This window comes from Sciurus carolinensis, chromosome 9 (genome assembly GCF_902686445.1).
Source record: "Sciurus carolinensis chromosome 9, mSciCar1.2, whole genome shotgun sequence".
Taxonomy (NCBI): Eukaryota; Metazoa; Chordata; class Mammalia; order Rodentia; family Sciuridae; genus Sciurus; species Sciurus carolinensis.
In genome coordinates, this window is record NC_062221.1 from 106,683,293 (window position 1) to 106,707,831 (window position 24,539).

Here is a 24,539-nt window from a genome sequence, read left to right on the forward strand (position 1 = left end):
CCTTCCCTTGTCGCTGGTTGAGAAGAGCAAGGGGACTTAAGACCCTGACAGCCAGGATTATCTCCTCCAAGAATGATTCAAAGTGGTGGCTTCCTAATGCTAACAGGTCTTTTCAATCAAAGTGGTGACTTCCAACATCTCCCACATTGATCTTAAACCTCTAGACAGGGGACAGACATTCTTGCCTACTGTTCTTTTTGATGGTCTCTATTAAAGACATGGGTATAGTTTAAATTGAAAAAAACACTACGGATGCAGTGGTTATGACCTGAAGAATTTTAAAGAAGAAGCTTTTGCAAGGTGTATTATTCCATGTTAATGCTATAAAATAATTTTGAATGGAATAATTAGCATGACCAAAAAATTAATTATTGTACATTTTCACATTTTCCTGTATACTCTGAATAAGACTTAATTATCATCAACAATACACAGAAACAATCTTTGAGAGGGTCACTGGGAGCTGGCATTCATGAGCAGCATGATAGATGATAAAATTAGCAAGACTTGGTGTGTCTGAAAATCAAAGAACACAAGGATAAGCTTCCTGGACCTGAATAAAAAGACATGATGCTAGACACTAACAAGAATATTCACGCCATTAATTATTCAAGAAATATGTAGAAGAAAATGAGACGGAGGGGGTTATGAAAAATGGTGGAATGAGACAGACATCATTACTCTATGTACATATATGACTACAGGAATGGTATGAATCTGCATTGTGTACAACTATAGAAATGAAATTATGTACCCCATTTGTGTACAATGAATCAAAATGCAGTCTGTAAAAAATTAAAGCTAAATAAATATAATTAAAAAATGTGTCTCCCCCTTTTAAAACCAGTATTCTAAATCTTCATTATTAAGTTTCTGTGTTTCACATGGGCTCATAAATTTCTGACACATTTTCTTTTTTTTTATTATTATTATTGTAAACAAATGGGATACATGTTGTTTCTCTGTTTGTACATGGAGTAAAGGCATAACATCTGTGTAATCATAAATTTACATAGGGTAATGTTGGTTGATTCATTCTGTTATTTTTTTCCCTTCCCCCCCACCCCTCCCATCCCTCTTTTCCCTCTATACAGTCCTTCCTTCCTCCATTCTTGTCCCCCTCCCTAATTCTAACCCTAACCCTAACACTAATCCCTCCCATCCCCCATTATGTGTCATCATCTGCTTATCAGCGAGATCATTCGACCTTTGTTTTTTGGAGATTGGCTTATCTCACTTAGCATGATAGTCTCCAATTGCAATTGCCTGCAAATGCCATAATTTTATCATTCTTTATGGCTGAGTAATATTCCATTGTATATATATACCACAGTTTCTTTATCCATTCATCAATTGAAGGGCATCTAGGTTGGTTCCACAGTCTGGTTATTATGAATTGAGCAGTTATGAACATTGATGTGGCTGTATCTCTGTAGTATGCTGATTTGAAGTCCTTTGGGTATAGGCCAAGGAGTGGAATAGCTGGGTCAAATGGTGGGTCCATTCCAAGTTTTCTAAGGAGTCTCCACACTGCTTTCCAGAGTGGCTGCACTAATTTGCAGCCCCACCAGCAATGTATGAGTGTATCTTTTTCCACACATCCTCGCCAACACCTGTTGTTGCTTGTATTCTTGATAATCGCCATTCTAATTGGGGTGACCAGCTTGTTTATATAGCAATGGGGGTTAGAAGTGAAGGGTGGTATTAAGCAAGAAGTGGGGGAAATATTCCTCCAGAAAGAGAACAGACATTACTGATCAAAGAAACAAATAGATTATAAGAACAAATGACTCTATAGAAATTATTCCAGGTATTCTCAACTGTCCTCAGATCCATTAGTCCACCATCTCTGCTCTTCGCTTCACAGAAAGGCATCGAATTCCGGATGGCTTAATTTTCCTACTCTAGTCTCAGTTTGTTGCTGTCTCTCTAGGGTTTACCAACAATAGGCCCTGTGGAAAATTGGAAGACTGGTGACAAAATACAAGATGTTTCTGTCATACTTCCATCTTAAGGTGTTCAGGAGGCTTCTCTGGCCAAGGTTGCATCCTCTCTGTGGCCACAGATCAAATCCAATAAGCTCTCTGTGTGTCTATCCTGTCTTTCCCCAGGTCTCCAGTAATACCTCTATTCTGTTTCTCTAGACTAAGGGTAATCATGGCAGGCTAAATATAATGACCTCAGATGCAAATCTCTGGAGAACTTTAAGCTTTTTTGCATATCAATTCTTTAGTATGTATAAAACCAATTCCCAGTAAAAGTTCATCCAATATAAATACTTGAGGCAGCTTCCTTTCTCAGGTTAGACCATTATGGAAGCATCACCTTTGGAAAAAAAGGCTATTGCTATTGTTTGAATGATAATGTCCTCTATTAATTTGATGTTGAAACTTCATATCCCTTGCAACTATATTAAGAAATATATCCTTCAGGAGGTGATTATGTCATGAGGGAGGACTCTTTGTGAATGGAATATTCACTGTTATAAAAGTATTCAAGGTTAAAAGAAGTGTCACTTTGTTCTGTCTTCTGCCTTATGAGCATACATTCCCATCCTCTCTAGAAAATGCAGCAACAACCCATCGTACTGGAAACAGCAACCTTCACCAGGCACCAAACCTCTGAGGGCCTTGATCTTAGACTCCTCAATCTCCAAAACTGAAAAGTAAATGCCTGTTCTTTTTAAGTTACCTAGTGTCAGGTCATTTGTTATAGCATCACAAACAGAACTGAGATGTTCACCCTACACCTAAAGTAGGACATTGTCAAGGTTGACTCTACTCAAAGCTTGTCAGTTATTAGGAGAAAAATGGCAGTAGCTTGGCTGGCATCAAAATGCTACATAAATAGAACAAGAATTTGATGTAGCATGAAGCTCCCTACCATGGTTGGTTCCAGTAGCTCTCCCCTGGCTACTAGAACCCCTATTGTGCAAAAATAAGACAGGAATAAGATTTGTTTTTCTTCATCCATTTTTCCGGAATGGAAACATTTTCAACAGTACATGCAAATTATGAGTGCATCTTATCTTTAAGAAAAACATGGGCTTTTCACTATAAAAAATAAGATAATACTTTCATGATAAAATAAAAAAAATTATAAAGAAATCAATTCTAAGCAAGCAGGAAAATACTTTTGAAATCTCTTATTCACATTCCAAATAATATTTCCTCCGTGAAATAAGAAATGCTAACCACAACAATATAACGAAACTACTGTGAAAGAGAGATCACCTCTCTCTCCCTCTCTCTCTCTCTACCTTCCTCCCTCTCTCTTCCCCTCTGACCCTATGTTTGAGAATATTGGTTGTGAATGGTCCCTTGCTCTAATTTTGGAACGTTCTGTGCTTCAGAATTGAGCTAAACATTTTGTGTTTGAGCAGCTCAGAGGGGAAATATTTTGCACTTCCACTACATTTTGTTTGTTTTACTCCTTTTTTTACATTTCTATTTCAGGATCAAATGGTGGTGGTGGAGCAGATCCGACCAAAGTTAATGTGTTTTCACAGTACATTGGGTTGCTGCTTGTGGCACCCCAGGGTTTCACAGCCTCTCCTTTTAAATTCAGTGGTTTAATGATACATTTTTGCAATCTGTATCACTATTCTTTAATCCAGCAATTGAAATCATTCATAAATAATGATCAGCATGGACTGGAGAATATCTGTTCAGTATTAAAATTATCTCAAATTTAGACCTATGAAAACTGTGTATGATATGTCTGTCAACTGCAATCTGAAGGTTCATTTTTTTTGAACATACTTTCTATAAACAATCTGGTTGTGAAGACAAGGCCTTTTTCATCATAAATCAATACATACACTAGATGTTTTTCTGCGTCAACAGTCAGTAGTTATAAGGCACATCTTGCTTTTAGGAACCTCAGAGAATAGTTCATTCTGTCCTGTATTTATTCACCAGAAGAGAATTGTGTTCAAAATGAAGTCTCAGCAACTTATACTCTTTTCATGTTGCAAAGATAACACTTGAAAGAGTAACCATAGATATCAACAGCTCTGGGATCATTGACTCCTGTGGGAGTCTGACCCTAGAGCCTGAGGTGGACAACCCCTTGCTTATCATCCCAGTGATTTTATTTGCTGCTTCTGGTAATTCAGCCAATCTATCAGCAAGTATTTATTGTGCTTCTGCTGGCACAAAACTGGGGTAAGAAAGGTAGAGAATCTAAGAAAAATATCATGCCTAACCCTCACACTCAGAAAGTCTATGAGAAATCTAGCTGGTTCCCTCTCTCTTCCATCACCAAATTAGATAAGATTGTTTCAGGGATGGCAGGGATTATATTCACACATATTCATATATATGTGAAATCTTCTCAAATATTCCTTATATTGTTTTCTTTGGATAGTAACTAATATCTACAGTCGTAGAATATAACTTGACCAAAAGCATCTATAATAACCATAGAAATCACTGGAAATGGCCCAAACAAAACCAACTCAGGTGTGGTTCTTAACCTTGTCTCTGACTTCAAAACCAAATAGAAAAAAATAAAAATCCCATTTATTACTGCACTATCAGTTGAATGAAAGGCATGCCAGAAGAGACTTTATAAATTTGTCCTCCATTTTATCTTCTTTGCCTAGCACCATGTCTGACTCCCTAAAAGTAATCAGTCAATATTTTCTAAATTAGTACTAGGTAATTGGTTAAATAAATTATGATATATGATGGATGGAATGTCTCTAGGGATTAATCAAGATGTTCCCAGATAATGACCAATGAAATAAAATCATATGCACGTTTGTAGTAAGTGGAAAGAGGACCCCTCAAAACTGTCTGCATCGTAGTCTCCAGACCCAGTGAGAACATTACCCTACGTGTCAAAAGGAGCTGCACAGGCATGTTCCAGTTAAGTATCTTGAGATAAGAAGTTAATCCTGAATTATTCATGTGGGCCCAAAATAATCACAGGATCCTAATAAGGGAAAGAGGGAGGTAGGTGAATCAGAGCACCAAATATGAAAACTAAGCAGCACTTGGAGAGATGCAGCTGTATTTAAGTAACATGGGCGTCATTGAGAAGGTACAAAATGTAAGCACTGGATTTCTTCCTGAACCTCCACAAGGAACACAGTCTAACTAATACCTTGAGCGTAAGCCCACAAGACCATTTTCAGACTTTTCATCTCCTTACTGTCAGTATTACACATTGGAGTTATTATAAGTCACCAACTTAGTGATAATTTGTTAAAGCAACAACAGTAAGCTAATACAATCATGAATAAAGAAAATCATGTGATTTTTTTTTTTTTTTTCAGATTTTATGACATTGTGACCTATATACCTTACAAGAGCAATGTACGGGAGGAAAAGCTTTGTTTTGGCTCACAGTTTCAGAGGTTCAACCCATGATGAGCTGATTCTGGGCCCAATGTGAGGCAGGATATCATGGAAGAAGGGCATGGCAACAAGGAAGCAGAGGGAGTTGTGCTCTCCAGGGACAAAACATGACCCCCAAAGGCATGCTATGACCTACTTCCTCCATCCATACTCTGCCTGCCTGCGGGTACCATCCACTTAATCCTCAGCGGATTGATTCACTGATTAGGTTACAACTCATAGTCCCATCATTTTACCTCTGAAAATTCTTGTGTTGTCTTACACATGAGTGAGTGGGGAACACCTCATATTTCAACATCATGATAGAGAATTTTAGTTCACATTTGCAGAAGGAGCAACCAGATCAGCTGTCTGTTCTGCCCTAAATCTTATTGCAATGAAGCTTACAACGTCAAAATCTTGTAACAGCAAGGAGTACATAGAACAGGCAGGGGTGGAGCATCAACGTGCAAATGCTATTAAAGTGTTTCTAACAGGTTGAAAGATTAAGAAAATAATTAGAAAAGAATCAGCTGCCATCCAGTACAAAAACATGAGAAGGCAAGAAGAGAGGTGGAAGGACATTTTTAAAAACTCACAAATTTGGAACACATAATTTTTGAGAGTGGGAGTAAATAAAGGGAAAGAAAATGGTTTGATCAGTTAAAGGGTCTTCTGTGATAAGTTTCTTGATCAGCTGGCCCTACATACTTTCCATCCCCAACCCAGCTCATACAATGCTTCAGTCTACGTTTCACTAAAGGCAAAAATTGGAGCTGTTTCTGAAAATGGCATACCTGGGAGAAATGAAGTTTTCCAAGTTTGTGCTGTCACTTCAGAGTCTTTGCATCTCACTTTAGATGAACAGGGAAGCATGTGGACAGCAACTTGCCACTCTTTGGTCTCTGTGTTCACTTACCTAAGCTTGCCTGCAAATCACACAGTTCTTGCAATACCTGCAGCAGTTAGTCTTATCAAGAGCAGAGGCCTTTTGACAAACTAAGCCTCATTATGTAGTTTGAGTTCAGGTTTCCTTGTCCCCATGACAGTGGAAACCCAGCCCACCTCTATATATTGATCAACATGCACATACTATTAAAATACTACTGATAGATAGAAAATCAGGAATACATATTGAGAAATCAGTTCAAACAGAAGTTGCAAGAAAACTAAACTTTTGTTCAGAAATATTTAAAAAATTCAAGGTCACCAGGTCTTTGAGAAATTATTACTATAGATAAGAAGAAGAAAACTGAAGACATGCTTACATAAATTAAGTTTGATTCCCCACAGTTGTTTGGTAAGTTATTAAAGTGAAAGACAATTCTGTTGTGGAAAAAAAAATGGGCAGAGAATAGAAAAGAAAATTTAAAAATTTGAAAGCATAATTTTATTATTTAATGATTAAATAACATTGTGCCAGAGGGAAGTCAAAGAGGAAAACAATGTGGAAAAAATAGTCAAAGAGAGAATTTATCCATGTGCTATTTGTTCAATTAATAAAAGAAATAAAAAGAGAATGTAAAATGGGGAAAATATCCCCTGAATATTATATGATTCTTATAAATTGATGAGGACCACCAAGAAATTGGAAAGGTAAGTAAAAGAGACTTAAACTTGGATGCAGCATCATAAAACATCAAAAGATCAAGACAGGGGAATCTTAAAACCAACTGATCAATAGCAGTAGAAAAATGGAGATTCAAACTGGTGTGAAATATTTCTACAGTTCACTTGCAAGAAATTTAAAAATGATTATTGGTGAATTTTTTTAACTTTTTGGAAATAGCATTCCAATAACATTTAAATCAGTTACATGGTTTTCTAAGCAATTGTTATTAATATTCTCCAGCTAAATACCTCTCCATAACACTTGGCCATGTGTCTTCACTTCTTCACAATCTGCCTCAGCTAACAATCTGGTTCTCAAATAGAATGTTGCCTCTCACTTACCATCTCCCTCTGTCCCTCTGGTCATGGCATTTATATGGGTTATTCAGCAGGATCTTGGCTCCTGTCAAAGTCTTTGGCTCAATTTCACATACTCCTTCCCTATCACGGACCACTTCTGAGAGCACATTTCCTCTCAAATCCTGCCAGACCAATCGTTAGCCAGAAAGTCCTCTACAAATGGAGAATGGGAATGTCTCATATTTTCTGCTTGAAATGTCCATCCTCATTTTAGTATCCATTGGGCGGATGCGAAAAAATTTTGTGGGAGAGCAAGTTATTATTGTTCTCGTTGTTTTGATTCTAGATTATTTCTGTCATTACTGAAGTGATATACAATTTCTCCTTGTAGTATTTCTGTCAATTTTCCTCCAGTCATTCAAAGTTAGCTCACTATAAAGTATGTTTCTGAGTCATCTGTAGCTACAACTCATAGCCCATTTATGTCCAGATCAACAAAACATATTTCACTAGATATAAGTTGAATGATGATGGATTCAGAAGTGACACTAATGGAAATGCTCAAAATAAAGATTTGCTGCCTGTCACATATCCAAAAATTACAGTCATATTGAAAATTAGGTATGCATGCTGCATGAGACCACAGAGGCTGAAGAGACTTTTTTTTTTTAATCCTAATGTGGTTACTTAGAAAATGCTATGTGATTTTAAAAATACAATAAAGCAAGAACATAGGCAAGAAGTTGACTGTGGTAACTATTATATGCAGTGTTTCACATAACCATAGCAGGCCCTTCTTACTGTAGGAATGAGGTGTTAGAGGCCTCCCCAAGAATAGTTCCTGAAAGAACTTGAAACCTAAAATCAATGTTTATCCATGTTTTAATAGCACTTGGCTTTCAACATTGATTTAGTCTATAGAAAACTCCCACTGGCCATTTTTAAATATCAAGTTAAATGGAAAGTTACCAATGGTGTTATTGAAACTTACAACTAATGGGAACCCTTGGTTTTTCAGAGAGTCAACGACTCTGACTATCATTGGTTGTTTAAATCCTGTGGTGGCAAAGAGACACAGAATTTCTAAAATTAGCTGCTTTTCTGACCTGTTTTCATTGAATTAAAAAAAAAAACAAAAAACAAGGTTTATGGAAAGTAATTGCAAAGTCTTTACATTAATTCTAGTAATTAAATGTGACTACACCTATTATTATTAGTCCCTGCTCTCTTCTATAATACTAGAAGCAAGGGCCTAGTTCAACATGAATTATTTTACTTTAAAAAAGTAGACAAATTGCAAATGTATTCTATTTGAGCAACTTGGAAAAACGAAGAATTTTTGTTTTGAGTGGTAGTAGGAGTTCTTTTCACAATGAAAATAAAGTTGTATGATCAGGTCAAAGAACGCTAAAATGACAAAATCTCATTTCCTCCCTCAATTTTTTAAGGATAAAAACAGTACTGGAAATAGCAGGTGTTCAGAGACTGGAAGGATTAGTTTCTCTTTCCTAAATTGTCTCTACCATAATTTGGAGGCATGAATTCTGGAGAAAAAAGAATGAAAAAAACACCTTCTCCTTGTTCCCTGCATGTGTTCTTTACTAATGCCCACAAATAAAAGTATGTCTTCCAACCAGTTTAGCAGAAGAATGACTAAAGAGAAGATTTGTAAGATGTCTTCATGTGGCCCTTTTATAATATTTGCATATCAAATTAATATTTGGGTAGTAATTATTTTTCTATGACAGCTATAAATTCAGTATAAATAACATGAGAAAATAATTTAGGATCTCCCCTCCTGTCTTCAATCTATTTAAAGAATTTATCATGATAGTCCCATAAAGGGACAGTAAATGGTTAACAGTACCATGGATAAATGTTGGTCTCTTTTGTTGTTGTTTGTTTCTCTTTGCTTGTTTTTTTTTTTTTTTTTTTTTTCTTTCTCCCAGAGATGGAATCAAATCCAGGGCCTTGAGCATGCTAGGCAAGCCCTCCACCAATGACCTACACCCTTGGTCCCAACCTAATTTGTAAATGCTGTTCCAGCAAAGTTAATGAAACTTCCACCTAGGAAATTATGCATGTATCTTTCACAGTGTCAGTTATCAAAATCCATTCTCTGACCACAATAATGCTTCAAGATATAATTTAAGCTTGTCCAATCGGGGAAATCACAGAAATTCTACTTAAAATTCTAACATATTTACTCTCTCCTTTCAGGATGATCTATTAGATGATGAACTACAACCATTTTACTCTAAGATCCGGCCAGCCTGAGGAAGAACCAATAAATGGAGAGGGCAGAGTCAGAGTCTTGGCATTCCATGAAGCTATGAACTTGGAGCAAAGATTAAGCCAATCCTGGGTCCCACAATTTTGGGTGATACTTTTAAAAAGTTTGAACTCCCATTTAAATAACTTGAGTTTGCTCATGCTCTTATAACCTTGAATCCTGACTGTTATTGATAAAAAGGGACAAGGAAGTGAGGAAATATGTTACTTGAGAGATTAACATTGTCTAAAAAGAAGCAGAGTTTAGCAAAATTCTGTAATGTACTAGTTCTTAATCAGAACACCACAGTGCAGTGATGAACTCCAAATCCTCCACAGTCATATCAACAAATTTTAGCTAACACAAATCATGCTTATTTGGTAAAACTGAGTATACTCATTGTTTTGATGACTGCACTTAAAATGCAAGTACTGTACTAGACAGATTATATTACCTCTAGGCTTAGTCACTTATACTAATCAGGAAATTGAATTCTAAGGGTGTTCAGTTATAATTAAATTTAGAAAATCTAAACTTGGGAGTAACTACTAAAAGCACTTTTACTATCCATATTTCAATCAACACTAAGGCCTTTTCTAAATAGCATAATGAATCTTAGAAATATGCTTCAATTGGTGAAATTAATGGCTTGTTAATCATTATAAATGAATATTAGTAACAGGCTCTCAGTAAAATTAGTAGTATTCAAATATGTAAATTGGTTAAAGTATTTAAGAGTCACTTCTCATCGTTGCATAATCAGTGCATAAAATTCTTGAAAAGCTTCATCATTACATGGTCTTGTGTCCAGTCATTGGGTTCAAGAATTTCTAATTATCTGCTATCAGTTAAAAGGGAAATGGAATCCTCTCTCCTGAATATTAGCATGCCTGCCTTACATGTATCTTTTATTCAAGGTGTGGCTGAAGGATTAAAAGGTCACAGGGCTAGAGTTTCACTGAGTTTACAAAATAAGTGACAAGAATTATCCTATGTCTACTTAGTGTCTATTAACGCTCACTTAATAAATTTCTATACATATGTTAGGATTTGGAGAAAAAGTTGTTTTACTTTCAAGCTTACAAGAAGAATGTAGGAGTAGACTTAATTTTCACCTACTTCAAAATTCTCTGGATATTATCATCCTTGAAAAGAAAAAACTGTGCATTGTGTATAATCAAAATGACTTGAATCATTTTATATTTTTATGCAGTATTATTCAGACAAAATATTGTGGTACATTCATTTCAATGATTTAAATTGAGACCTAACATATGTTTGTGAACTTTGCATGGTGTGACCAATATGCCAATATGCCTGACAAGAACAACCTAGAGGAGGAACCATTTATTTAGGCTGATGGTTTCAGCAGTTCAGTCCATAGTTGGCTGACTTTATCACTCTGGGTCCAAGGTGAGGCAGAACATCATGGCAGGAAGGAATGAAAGCAGCTCTGGCCATGGCACCCAGGAAGGGTGAGTGCAAGGAATCAGGTATATTATAATCCACAATTGCACACTGACAGTGACCTACTTCCTCTAGCCACACCCAACTTGCCTACAGTTAATATTCATTAATCCATTCAGAGGAATTCACTGCTCAGGTTACAGCTCTCATAATCTAATCATTTCACCCCTGAACAATCCTGCATAAGATTTTGGGGGCCACTTCATATCCAAACCATAACATAATATGCTTTTTAAAAAGATGAAAGAATTATAATTGTCAAGATGATGTAGAGATTAAAATAATTATATTACAATGAAGACAAATCTTAATAGTTTAAGTAAAAAATGTTAAGAGTAGGGACTGGGGTTGTGGCTCAGTGGTAGAGTGCTTGTCTAGCATGTGTGAGGCTCTGGGTTCTATTATCAACACCACATATAAATAAATGAATAAAAACAAAGGTCTATCAACATCTAAAAAGAAATGTATTAAAAAAAAGAATGTTAAGACTAGAATCCCACTATTTTTTTTCTTTCAAAACTATTACTGGATTTATTTTAAACTAAATTTTTAAATGTAGAATTAGCATATGAACCGTGTTTCTGAGAAAATATTGAATTGTTTGAATAAGAATAAAGTCACTACAATTATTGCTTTTAATCACTACTAATTTTAGTTTTCTTGTTGGTTTCTGAATGTTGTGCAGCTCCCAGAATTGTTTTCTATGTACTGACTAATTAAACATGTCATAGAAATATATAACACTCTTTAGGAGGAGGGAAGAAAATCATATAAATAAATTCATTTTTAAAATTAACATTACTTAGCAAAGTATTACAAATTAATTCAATTTGTTGGGTTCTTTTGGCTGTGCTGGAGATTAAGCCCCAGAGATTGGCACATGCTAGACAAATGCTCTACCACTGAACCACATCCCCAGCCTCAATTTACAGTTTTCGTCTTAATTTCATTTAATATTTATTAACCTTTTTTCCACATTACAAACATTTGTCACTTTATTACTAATACTGCTGTGGATGCCATGTGATTTCTTTGTATGATGAGTATTCTATAACCTAAATTCTAAAAGTTTGAGGTAGAATTGCTAAGTCATAGAAAACATACTGTAAAATTCTAATATATATTGCCAAATAGTCCTTTAAGTGCTCCTGCCTGCAGTTAAGTGGGCTTTTTCTATACACAGACTTCCCCATCAATACATGACATTACCATGTTCTAATGTTTTGCTAATCTGATGGATGAAGTCTGTATCCTGTTAATATTTCAATTAACAATTATCTGGTTATTTGCAAGGCTAAAACTGTTTCATAAGTGCATTAAGTGGTTGAAATTTCCTTTTCTATAAATTTCCTATACATATTTTTAGCACAGAAATGCTTCCACAGATATTTATAATTCTCACTGCACAGCATTAGTAATTTGTAATTATTTCCAACTTCCTTGGTGTTTTGATGCTTTTAATATCTCAAATGTATCACATGCCAAAAAAATCTAGTTTTTTAAAGGTAGCTATAAAAATTACTGTGAATTAGTGATAAAATTTAATAAATAAGCACTTGTGTAGATTCATACATGTATTATATGTACAACTTTCTTAAAGAGGGACTTATAAGAAGAAATCATTAACTTTTTTCTTTTCTATTTCATATTTAGAAACAAAAAAATGATAGTAACTTTATACTTAAATTCCAAATAACATCCTATGGGTATGAAAAGATTCTTTATCAGATAAAATAGAAATTTATTATATGGATGTCAAGAAAGACACATTTTATTGCCTCACAGTAAAATCCAACCAAAAATATTCAATGCATTTCATTTTATCAATGGTATTGCAGCATTACTATATGACTTCGGAGTTTTGGGTATCTATTTTTAAATATTTATAATCTTAATTCTATTTTGTCATTTATAATTCAAACAATTAGCTTTACCTCTGTGGTTCTCATTGATTTCATTTGCAAAATGGGAAAATATTCTTTCATGTCATTGTAAACTATTCTATTTAGGATGTGAACAAATTAAGCACTATGGAAACAGTTTCAGTGGAACTGAAAGTGTAAGCAAAAACTGCCCTCTTTATATTAAAGAGATGAAAATAAATACAAGGAGATCTATCTTAGGAAAATGAAAACCAAAGAACAAGTTCTTTCTTAATTTTATCTCCTCCTCAAAAACAATCTGCATAAAAAATTTACTTAAAAAATCAATTTTTCCTTTCATATGGATTTCTTATATTCTAGCACAACTGATCCTAACATTTCCTTAAGGTACTTGCCTTGAATCTTCTTAGAAAATTCCACAAAAGATATGTACAAATTACTCAAATGTCCTATGGATTTTTATAAAAATATAAATTTAAGGCATAATTAGAAGTTTTTAAAAACAATTTTAATGACTTTGTAGTGTTTTCTCTTTTTTTTATTTTCTTTTAAAAAATAGATTTTTTATTGTCCAACACAATAAAATTTCTACTTTCAACCTTGTGTTTTTGTAGTCTCTTAAAGTAACTATCTCCCTATTTATTGGTTTTATTAGGCAAAATTAGGTACTTTGCTAAGCAATGTATCATTTTCCCTTCAAATGAAGTAAGTCATAGTAGTTTTAACCTCTAGATTATTCCCTCACTTTTGTTGTATTATTTTTGTGCTAATCTTTCTGTACCATTCATGATTATTAGAATGAATGGTAATACTGTAGTTTGAAGGTCATTGACTTATCAGTCACGCAACCATTTTTTATGAACAGGATCTCTGGCTGATTAGGGTGGTTTCCAGGTAAGTTCACTGCTTTAGAACTGTTTTAAACAACATATTAAAGCACCATTCTATGGGTCAATATACAAAGCTGACATGGCTGTAGGATTTCAGATAAATGATTGGAGATTTGTGAAAGCAATTTAAGTTATTCTTCCCTTTATTTTTGCAGGAATTAGAAACTGGGAACAATGCATACTAGAAACTGACATGTTTACAAAATTATTTGTGTTATTTAGAAATAAAGGAAATAAGTATACTATTTTTCCAGATGTTTAAGTACAATTTTGGTGAGAGCAGCCTATATTTTTTTATTATCCTTATTTTCTTATTCTAGTTTGTTTCTTATCCTTAAAGGACCTAGTAAGTAAAGAAAAAAAATTGAAATAGAAAATATCGATATGACTTATACTCTTTTTGAAATTACAGAGATTAGTACAAATTATATGATTCTTAATTATTTCTTTTGTTTGAATTCAGAAAGATGATAACAATTAAGATAAATAAGTCTGGAGGCATAAGAGATAACAACAACAAAAAGATCGAAAGCCAAATCTGACTTAAAATGATACCTTTGTGATATATTTCAGTCAACCTGCCTCAAATCTTAGATTTTTAAGAGTTATTTATATAACACTTCAAGTAGTTTCCTGATGAAGACTAAAATTCTTCAATATGCTGCTTTTTGGAATGCTGCTTCTCCCCTCCCCCAAACTTTCCTATAAATCGCAGAAAAAAAAAAATACAATTGCTCATGGTAAAAGTTCATATATTCCAAACCTGGGCTATTTTAAGAAAAATAAAAAATCTTTGGGGAATAAAATTAAATTCAGTTAACCACTTATTATATCATAGGAATCCTATATTGAGTTGTAAGGAAATGAGGCCAATTAGTGTAAACTCAGTCTAATAGAGTCTACCACATAAAAAAGAGCCAGACTTATAAGCAAGTCATATTAATATTATGTTAAGTGTTAACGTAGTACTATGTCTAAAGAAGTTATAAAGACACAAAGAAAGAAATAACTTTTTCTCTGAACGGAAACAACGCCATATAACTTCATAGAAAATATGCTGTCTGCACTGTACCTAGAAGGGGAGCAGTATTTTGCCAGATGTGGAGGGAATAGGACAGGTATCCCAGTGGAGGAAGGAGTGAGACCAAACACATCTAGGGGCATCATGTTTTGGGGGTCCCAGCTTCTATGGGGAGAAACTGTAAGAAATAAGATAAAATTGTGAACTGCGGCAATGATTAGCAACTTAAAATGACATGTTTTGACAAATGATAATCTCTGGTAATGTTTGAGAAGTCCAGGGAGCAAGAAGGTCATTAGACAAACACTGAAGTAATCTCAGACAGAGATGATATAAATTGAATAAGGGCAATTAGAATTAGAAGGCAAAGATTCCTTGGAGATATTTAGGACATTAATTTATAGGGCTAAAAACTGGAAAAAAAAAAAAAGAATTAGAAATTACAGGCATATATATTTTAGGTTCCTGGATAGATGAGACTAAATTACATTAACTGCAATAAGGAATTCAGGAAATTTGTGAACACAAGAAAAATAAAAGACCCTCACAGTTGACGAAGACAACACATGCACAGGCAGAGACAGTTTGGGTAGCAAATATACAGCTAGATTTCACAAAGGTGTTTGTTTCTGCGGCCAGTTCTTTTGGAATCATTGACATATCGGCAACAATTGAAAAGGTGTGAAATTAAGTATTAATACTTAAGACTGAGAATTAAAAAAGGTCTCAGTTGAAAGTTTGGTGACTTTCAAAGTTTCTGCTCTTCTTTCGCATACCAAGTATTTCCATAGTTCCAACAGGAGTTTACTCGAAACCTGCTTAGCTTTTCGGTCACCTAATGGCTGCTTTGGGATTAGTTTCTTTGAACCCCCAAGTATGTACCACTGTCTTCAGCTACTGACCTTCAAATCCTGACTGCCTGTGACCTTAAATCTAATATTTTTCTATTCACCTTCATGAGTACCACAGGCTTTAGGCTGCTGCTTCCTCTAGAGCCCTCTGTCCATTGCACTGAATAAACAAATCTCTGGATAGGGAGAGTCTAAGAACAATCCATATCCCCTCAACCTATTCCCTTCTCTTTGGAATATTGAATCCTGAATTCTTATTTTTTTCCCTTTCTGATAACCTAAAATCAGCGTTGTTTTTTTTTTTTTTTTAATACTGTATCCAGAGTCTATATTTTGTTCTGGTGAGAAGACACTGTTAACAGGCAGACTTGAATTCTACCTATAGCATCTAAAAGGTGCCTCTACTTAACAGCACGACAGCAGCAGTCTTTAATTATTTATAAATCATTTTCTCCAAGTGGGCTTACAGACAGGAAACCATTATTTATTTTATTTTTTTTAATCCCCTGAACTTAGTATCTGACATCAATAAATGATGTTTGGCTATGTAATGAGCCTTTAAAAACTGAAATTTTCTGAGAGCTGTAAGGGAAGGAAATCATTTTTCTCTGAAGAGTAAAAGGAGTTCTCTTCATATACACCTCTGTGGAATGTGTCTGACTTCCTTTTGCATTCCCTGCCCTTCATTCTGAACTCCTTGACAGCACTTACGCCCCATTTCATGCTGCATCACCTCCCCCAACCCCGTCTTTCCCACACGTCATCAATATGCAATCATGTCTTCTGCTTTTCCTTTCCTCTTTATAAAACTCCTTTTCCTTCCTTAAAGCAGCACATCCTCAGTGAAAGTTTACTGAATCTCCTCCCTTTCAATAATTTTGCAGATTTTCCACTGCCTTATTCTTCACTTATGTTCCTTCCTTTTCCATGGAGTCTACATATAAACATTTTTCAAACCCCCTCTACTAGTTGCCATTCTCCATGGAGGGACTATAGTCCATGGACAAGAGCTGTGTTTGCGCTTTTGTCCTTTAAACATCACCACACCACATATACACACAGCTCTCACGTGGTTAAAATTAGTTCCATTTTATGTATGAAAAAACTGAGATTCAAGGAAGTTAAGAAAATCATTGAAATCTACAAAGTTAGTGCTAGAGTATATATGTTTTTGTCTTCCCCCAAATTCTTATGTTGGAACCTAATCTGAAACACCATGGTATTATGAGGTGTGGTCTATTGGAGGTAATAGGGCCATGAAGGAAAAGCTCTAGCGATGGAGTCTGTTTGCCCTTTCCACCACATGAAGGCATAGAGAGAAGATGCCTCTACAAATCACAAGAGTGAATCCTCATCAGACAACAGATCTGCTGGCACCTTGATCTTGAACTTCCAAGCCTCCAGGACTTTGAGAAGTCAATTTCTGTTGCAGAGTTACCTCATTTATGGTGTTTTCTTACAGTCTCCAACTACACTAAGATAGATATAAAGCAATGAAAAAGACCAAATAGTCCAAATGTTCCCCCCAATTTCGTTTTTGATTATCATTAAAACTAATTATTGTGATGATGCCCATCACAGTGTCTGCATGAGATTGACATTATATAAAACTTGTGATGCAAATAGAAGTACTATAAAATATATTACAGTGTATTACTGCATCATATTGCATTCCATTGCAGTGAGATGTAGGAAGTCACAATTATTTATCTTTAAGGTTAGGCATTTCTAGGTTAATCACCAAAAATAAATCTGATTCATCTTCAGTTATTTCAAGCATAAAGAAAACAAGTAAGCAATGAATCATTCACTTATAAAAGTAAACCAGGTGAAAACTAAAATATTTTAATAAGAGAGTTATGTTAATTCAAGTTTTTTTCTTAAAATTATAGAACTTCCAGGAAAAGGGAGGGAACACGTTAGTAAAACGTTTTGTTTTGAAGAATTGTGTAAAGGAAAATTATGACCAGGCTTCATCTGTAATCCAGAAAATGTTCTATTATTGAACTAAAGTAAAGATGACTATTTGTGACAATATATGATCATAAATAAGAAACTATAGCAGGGCATCCTGAATTGTTTTTTGAGAAATAATTAAAGTTAGGTAGAGGACACGCTTCTTTCCCTGCAGATAAGAATAAGAGTTGTATTATCATCAATGTGCTCAACAGGAAGAATCAATTCAGAAAGTAGTGAGTTATCATCTTCATGAAACATCTACTATATTTAATTATTTATTATGTATTAAAATGCAACTCATACAAAGGATACTAAAGAGTTATGGGATTTCTACACTCTGTACAATAACTAATTGTAATTATATTGTGTGTGTATAAAACAGTGAAAATACATGGTATTTCAGGATCCAAATTAAATAACTTGTAATCTATGGAATTATACACAAGCAAACATATACACACTCTGAAAACTGTAAACAGATTCTGTGTTTTGTAAAAAATCATCACTGTTTATCTGACTTCTCTTTTGCACTGTAATGTATCACTTTCTTAGATTGTCTTGTTTCCTATCTCCTTTGTGGATATTGAACTGATGCAAAATCATTTTAATCTTTCAGAGAATGAGTTGACTCAAGTAAATAATACAATGCTTTCTAAAATAAAGGATAAATAGCCTGCTCACTGAATCCCTCAGTTTATTCAGTCTTATGAATAAATCCATTGTTGGACATTATAAAACGTTTTGGAAGGTATAAATCAACACTGTGTGGAGCTTCCATACACTTACACAAGATGACCACAGGTTTGTTTTCAAAGATGGCTCTTGGGTTAGATTAAACCACTCTGGTAGTTTGGATGGATCAAAAAAAAAAAAAAAAAAAAAAAACAGCTCTTCTACATAGATTTCTAAAGTGTGTTCACTTTTTTCACTAGTTGAATTTTGTATATTTGCATATATGCAATAGACTCCTAGCACAGACCAACCATCATTGTATATTACATTAAAATGGAGGCAGGGCAGCATTCTGAAATAATACAATCATTTTAATTAGTAATTTGGATTTTTTCATCACTACAGGAGAAAAATAATTTAATGTATGTAATTTATTAAGTTCATCACTTTTGCATAGAAGATAGTTCACTGATATTAGGGTATTATTGTGATAGATGCTAAAAGAAAACATCAAACTCAGTATTTCAACTTTAAAACAAAAATGTATTTTCTTTTGCCTCTGGGTTATAAAGAATATTACAAAGAACACAAACAAAGACATAGGACTAGGTGTGTTGGTAAGGGATACAGAATTTCCATTTCCTCTCTGGGTGTGTCATTCATCAAAACCTGCACATGATAGCTATCCATTAGCTCCAGATTTTTGTTCTTAATATCTGTTAAAAAAAAAAAAGACAGATATACAAATAGATAATATCTATCTACTCTATGTCTTTGGGTAAGGTAAGTTACTTTTAACACTTTTGAATCAGTATTTTCTTTCTGAAAACTCTGAGTAAACCAGAATGGTAAAATAACCAATTGACTTATCCCCAAACTATTCCTGGTAATGTTGGTTTAAAACACACAATATCATCATTCAAACTCCTAGGGGAAGAGAATTCTCATTTTCTTGAGAGGTTCTTAATTCTGTGACTTCATTGGTTCTTTCCAAAAAATCATCACTAGAAAAATGTTAAAGACAATTTAAAGAAATAACTCTGGCACCAAAAATGTGGTAATCAAGGTATCTTTCTTCCTTCCAGAATTCCATCCTCAACTGATATTTGCCAAGTTGGTAAGGTTCCCATACAAATATCATATGCTTCAGGTGTAACAACTTTACAAGAAACTCTATTACAAATGTCTTTAAAGTACAGAATAAAGTCCCTAAAATTGGCACATAGTTTTTAGGCCTCTAGTGACTCTGATCATAAACAAAATATAAACTAATAAAATTATATCATAAGTATAAGAGTGGAACATCTGGTAAGACATGAAGGTAAAAATTTTTTATTTTGGCAACCTATTTTCACTATTGCTTCAAAATTTTTCTCTGAGTTTTTGCTTGTATGGACATTATCCTTTGTTCTTTTTCCAACTTTATTTGGAATTTCATGGTACAGATATTTAATACAATCACAAAGAATAGTTTAACAAAGATCATGACTATACATCTGTGCTCTTAAATTTTCGATGTATACTTTTCTTACAGGTCTAAAATTTGATAAAATGTTAGAACCATAACTAGTTTGTTTAATCATGTCTTATTGCACACATGTCACACAATGTTTTATGTTTTCTATACATATTAACTCACTGAAGCCTCATTAATGACCATATGAAACAAACAATACTATTCTTTCATTTTATAGAGTATTTTGTCTAAATTCATAGTCAGTAAATATAATTACCATTTATTTAGCACATACTCTGAATTCATCTGTTTGATTGTTTTTTCCCTTTTTATTCTTCATAATATACCGATTTTGCAAATTTAGGCTTTGAAGGTAAGAGAGATCAAGTTCAAGTGATTTGTTAAAAAGTTCTAGTGACAATCCCATTTCTTGTCAACTAGCAGATTTTGTTGTTTTGTTGTTGTTGCTGTTATTCTTGAATTAATGTATTCATGCATTTTTAAAAATTCACGTTCTGCTAGGTCCACCCTAGATAGTCTCCCTAACTTAGAAAAGGAAGTATTGACAACTTTTACTTTCCAGGCCCTTTTAATCTGAAGGAACAAAAAAAATATCTGTATCGACATGAAAAGTCTTTCTTATGTTAAATGGCTAAATCTAAATTTTTCAGTCTCTTTCTTTATACTTTAGAAAGTCCATATAGACCATTACAGAGGAAGAATGACCATAAAGAACTATGAGAATGCCTAAGCATTTTGTGAAATGAATACGCAGGGAAATTTTCAAAGATCTGAATTGTTACATAGACTGTATTATAATAAAATTATATAGAGTGAAGTGCTTTAGAGCCTGGATATTCAACAGTAAGGGCATATTTTGATAGACAGACAGACAAAACTGTAACCTGCTATGAAAGTAGCATGAATCACAATTTAAATGTCACTAGATTTCACCAATGCTAAATTACTAAAGATAGATTGTGTTGGGGAGGTGTATTAATTGTAAGGAAGAAGTAACTTCATGTTAACATGAGTTACATATATTTAGGGACAATACCTAAAATAATTGTCCTAGCAGGTTAATATTATTATAAAATATAAAAGGAAAGTGGTAGTACAAAAGACCCCTATGCTGTTTGATAATTGAACACCTGGAGAGAGAAGAAATAAAGTTATTTATAACATATTCATTAGACATTAAAATTATAGACTGGAAAAATTGCTCAGGTTTAAAAATAAAGTAACAAAGCACAATGGATGAGAACTGAAACATCATGCTGTTTTTCCCTTAATTCCCCAGGACCCCTTTCTTAGGGAAAATTGGCATCACATAACAGATTCATCTACAGGTAAGTTTGGCAACAGTCCATGGAAGATCAGTGTGCAGACAGTATTATGCATCGTCTTCAAGTCAACATAATTCCCCAGTAATTAGGTGATTTTTTTAGATATATCTTTAAAATTCAGTTCTAGCCAATCTTTTCTGAAAATCAAAACAATAAATCCATATTTCTACCGTGTACTTTATAAATCACAAGAAAAGTGATGAACATCTTACCAAGTACACAACTGATTGTTTTAATACCAGAGTTAAAACAATAGGACAGTCTCATTTACTGACACATTTAATCAGGATGATCATCTGATTCTAATCCTAAAAAATTGTGTTTAACACAGTATATCAATATGATATATATCACAATCACTCTTTAAAGTGGATATCACTTAGGTAATTTAAATGCATTTGTTTAATTTTGGGAAACAATTTAATTTCTTTGCATATAAAAAAAGAGCACATGCAACATTTTTCTATATAGTTTACTAAAAAAAGTGCCATGTTGCAGATTTCCAATTTCAAATTCTATCATTGCAAAGTATGATCAATTTTTAGGGTGCTAAGATATTTCCTATGGAAGTTAAAGGTAGGATATACCTGAGAATGTGAAATACACATTAAAATTAATTAATTAACATTAATGAAAATTAATTGATATTAATATTAACTTAGCAATCTTCAATTTTCCTTCTTATTTGTATAGAAGATACACATATACTTATACATACAGTAGAAAAATTTTGGAAAATATGTGTAGAGGTCTTTAGTTTTTACAAAAGCAAACAATATAACTGATGGGGGGGTTGAATGCGTAACATACTATTTCTCTGGGTTGTAAATTACACATTAATTATATTTTCAAAATACAAAACATATAAAAAAACTTTTATGTCTTTGGTTTCAGAATTTTAAAAACATTATATTTCCCTGATAAATAATAAGCATAATCATAAATTCATCAGTATGTACATAAATTACTTGGGTAAATTATTTCTTCAAAGGTAATACATTTGTTCAAAATATACTGTTAGCTTTTCTATAATTAAGTGGTTAATTTTTCTTTTTAAGTGCAGTTCATGTTTTGGCTTTTTTTTTTTTTTTTTTTTTTTTTTTTTTTTTTTTGCCCCCGGTACAGGGGATTGAACCCAGGGCCTTGTGCTTGCAAGGCAAGCACTCTACCAACTGAGCTATATCCCCGAGTTTAAGTTTTGGTATACTTACTTTTATTTACCTAAAGTACTTCTTGATATTGAAACATATATTTTATTCTGAAAACTTTGATTTCCCTATTAAAGATTACTTATGATTTTCCTAAATAAAATGTGAGAATCATAGTAAACTGAAGTCTGTTATTTTCACCACATCTTGTAATGGGCATTTCAAAATAAAGTGAATATGAGTGTGTCTTATGATACTATACTAAAATAAACATTAAGAGTTTTTTCAGTTTAATTTAGCTTTTTTATTTTACTTACTCTAAATTTGTTTCACACTTACCCTAATATGTAAAGTGAAATAAAGCTTAAACAGTGTTTCTCTTTTATTTAAAAGTCTTTATTTGCTAGTCAAATTATAAACGTGGCTTATGCAAAATTTTGGCAGTTCATTTACAACTCTTATCACATGATTTATTTTTTTCAATGGTTATTGTTTTAACTGCTCTATAATTAAATTTCTTAACTGACTGTATGACATTAAAATGGTACCTTTTATATGAAAATGAGAGACTATGTGGCCAGTTAATGCTTTTCAGACTTTTTCTGTAGCTTTTTCCTTCTGACAGAATAAAAGAAGTTTCATTATTTGCTTTTTAGTTAAAATTCTATTACTATAAATATATTTTCTATAGTATAAGAAATCATTTTACTAACGAAATTCAGAATAAACTGTGAGATGTTTTAAATTTATTTTTACAATTTTTTACCAGTAGTCTTTATTTTAAAATTTTTTGCAGGATATATATTTCCATTTTTTATTTTGTTTTGTTTTTAGTATAGTACAGAGATAAGCTTCAGTTTCTCAACAATACTCTCTCTATAACTCACTGTTTGAATCAGATATCTTAAGTACCCTTAAAATAGATAAGAATATCCTTTTATCTATTGTCTCCTGAATATTCTGGTGGAGAACAGCTTGTCTACTAAGTTTAGAAGTGGATATAAGTTGATGAGCTTCCCAATATATTTGCCAGAAATATCTTTGCTTCTTTTAGAGTAACAGCATATCACTTTTCTTCTATATTACTCCAATTCTTTTTCACTTTATACATTGAACTACTGTGCCCACGAGTAGCTGTTTTTTTAATGAAGATTCTGGATACTAAATATAGGTTAAAAATGTATCGCCTTATGCAATAGTATCATAGCAACCAAAATGATGTAATCTATACAAGTATATCAGAACAAATGAGTATGACAGTTACAAATTGCCACCCAACTTGCTTAGTTTGCATTCAATGCGGAGATTTCCCACGAAGACACACTTTTCATCCTCTGGATTTCAAATAATCCCATTCCTGGCTTCTACAAGAAACTGTAAAGCTAGAAGTTTATGTCTCTGCACCCTGGTCTAATTTAGCATGGAAGGATCTAATTGATACACATATATCAAAGCAGTTACTGTGTTTTTAATCCTTTGATACAAATTACTTTTCTAATGGAGAAAAATAGTATATAATGTCATGAAAGAAAAAGCCAGAAACTTCAATTTATTTAACAGTGCCTATTACTGCAAAAAGGATAAAGGAAAATGGCTACTGAAGTGAAAATGCTTTGCTCTGTTCATTGTAGCACTGCAGTTCATTCATTTTGTTTTGTAAGCCATGCTTTACAAACTAAACATACTTCTCGAAAATGAGTTTAAACACATGGACAGCCAAAAGGAAGGAGCATGAAGGAATAAGTAGATTAGATAAAAGTAATGAAACCACTCCAAAATGAAGTTAACAAATTGGAGGTGGTCATAGCTGTTTAGAAGCAAGCAAAACAGCCTCATTTCCAATATGTCTCAAGTAATTTTAAAAAATGGTATTGTTTTAATTCTCCTTTTCTGACTCTCCAGAGACTCATGTTACATCTGCTGTCTCAATTTGGAATGATGTAGGATTCAACTGAATATCTTCACACTGTGATCATCAACCAGTCCCAAGTAGCCAAGAACCTTAAATTGTATCTTTGTTTTGACATTACTTTTATTTTTTTCTCTTTACAAGAAACATGCCAATGAATTTACAAGTCAATATTATCAACAAAGACAATCTGTTGTCATGACAGGCTTTGCTATTAAAAATTGTTAGCAGACAAAACTTTGGTATCACTATACTACTAATTGGGTTAATAAATTAAGTGTTTCAAAAAATGGTAAAAGTTAACCTGAGAATACAGAGATAGAAAACTAAGCAGATAAGGAATTCATAGAGCCCACTCTTAATGAAAGTAGAGAGGGAAGAGGTTGAAAATCAGAGTCACTGATCTTTCTTC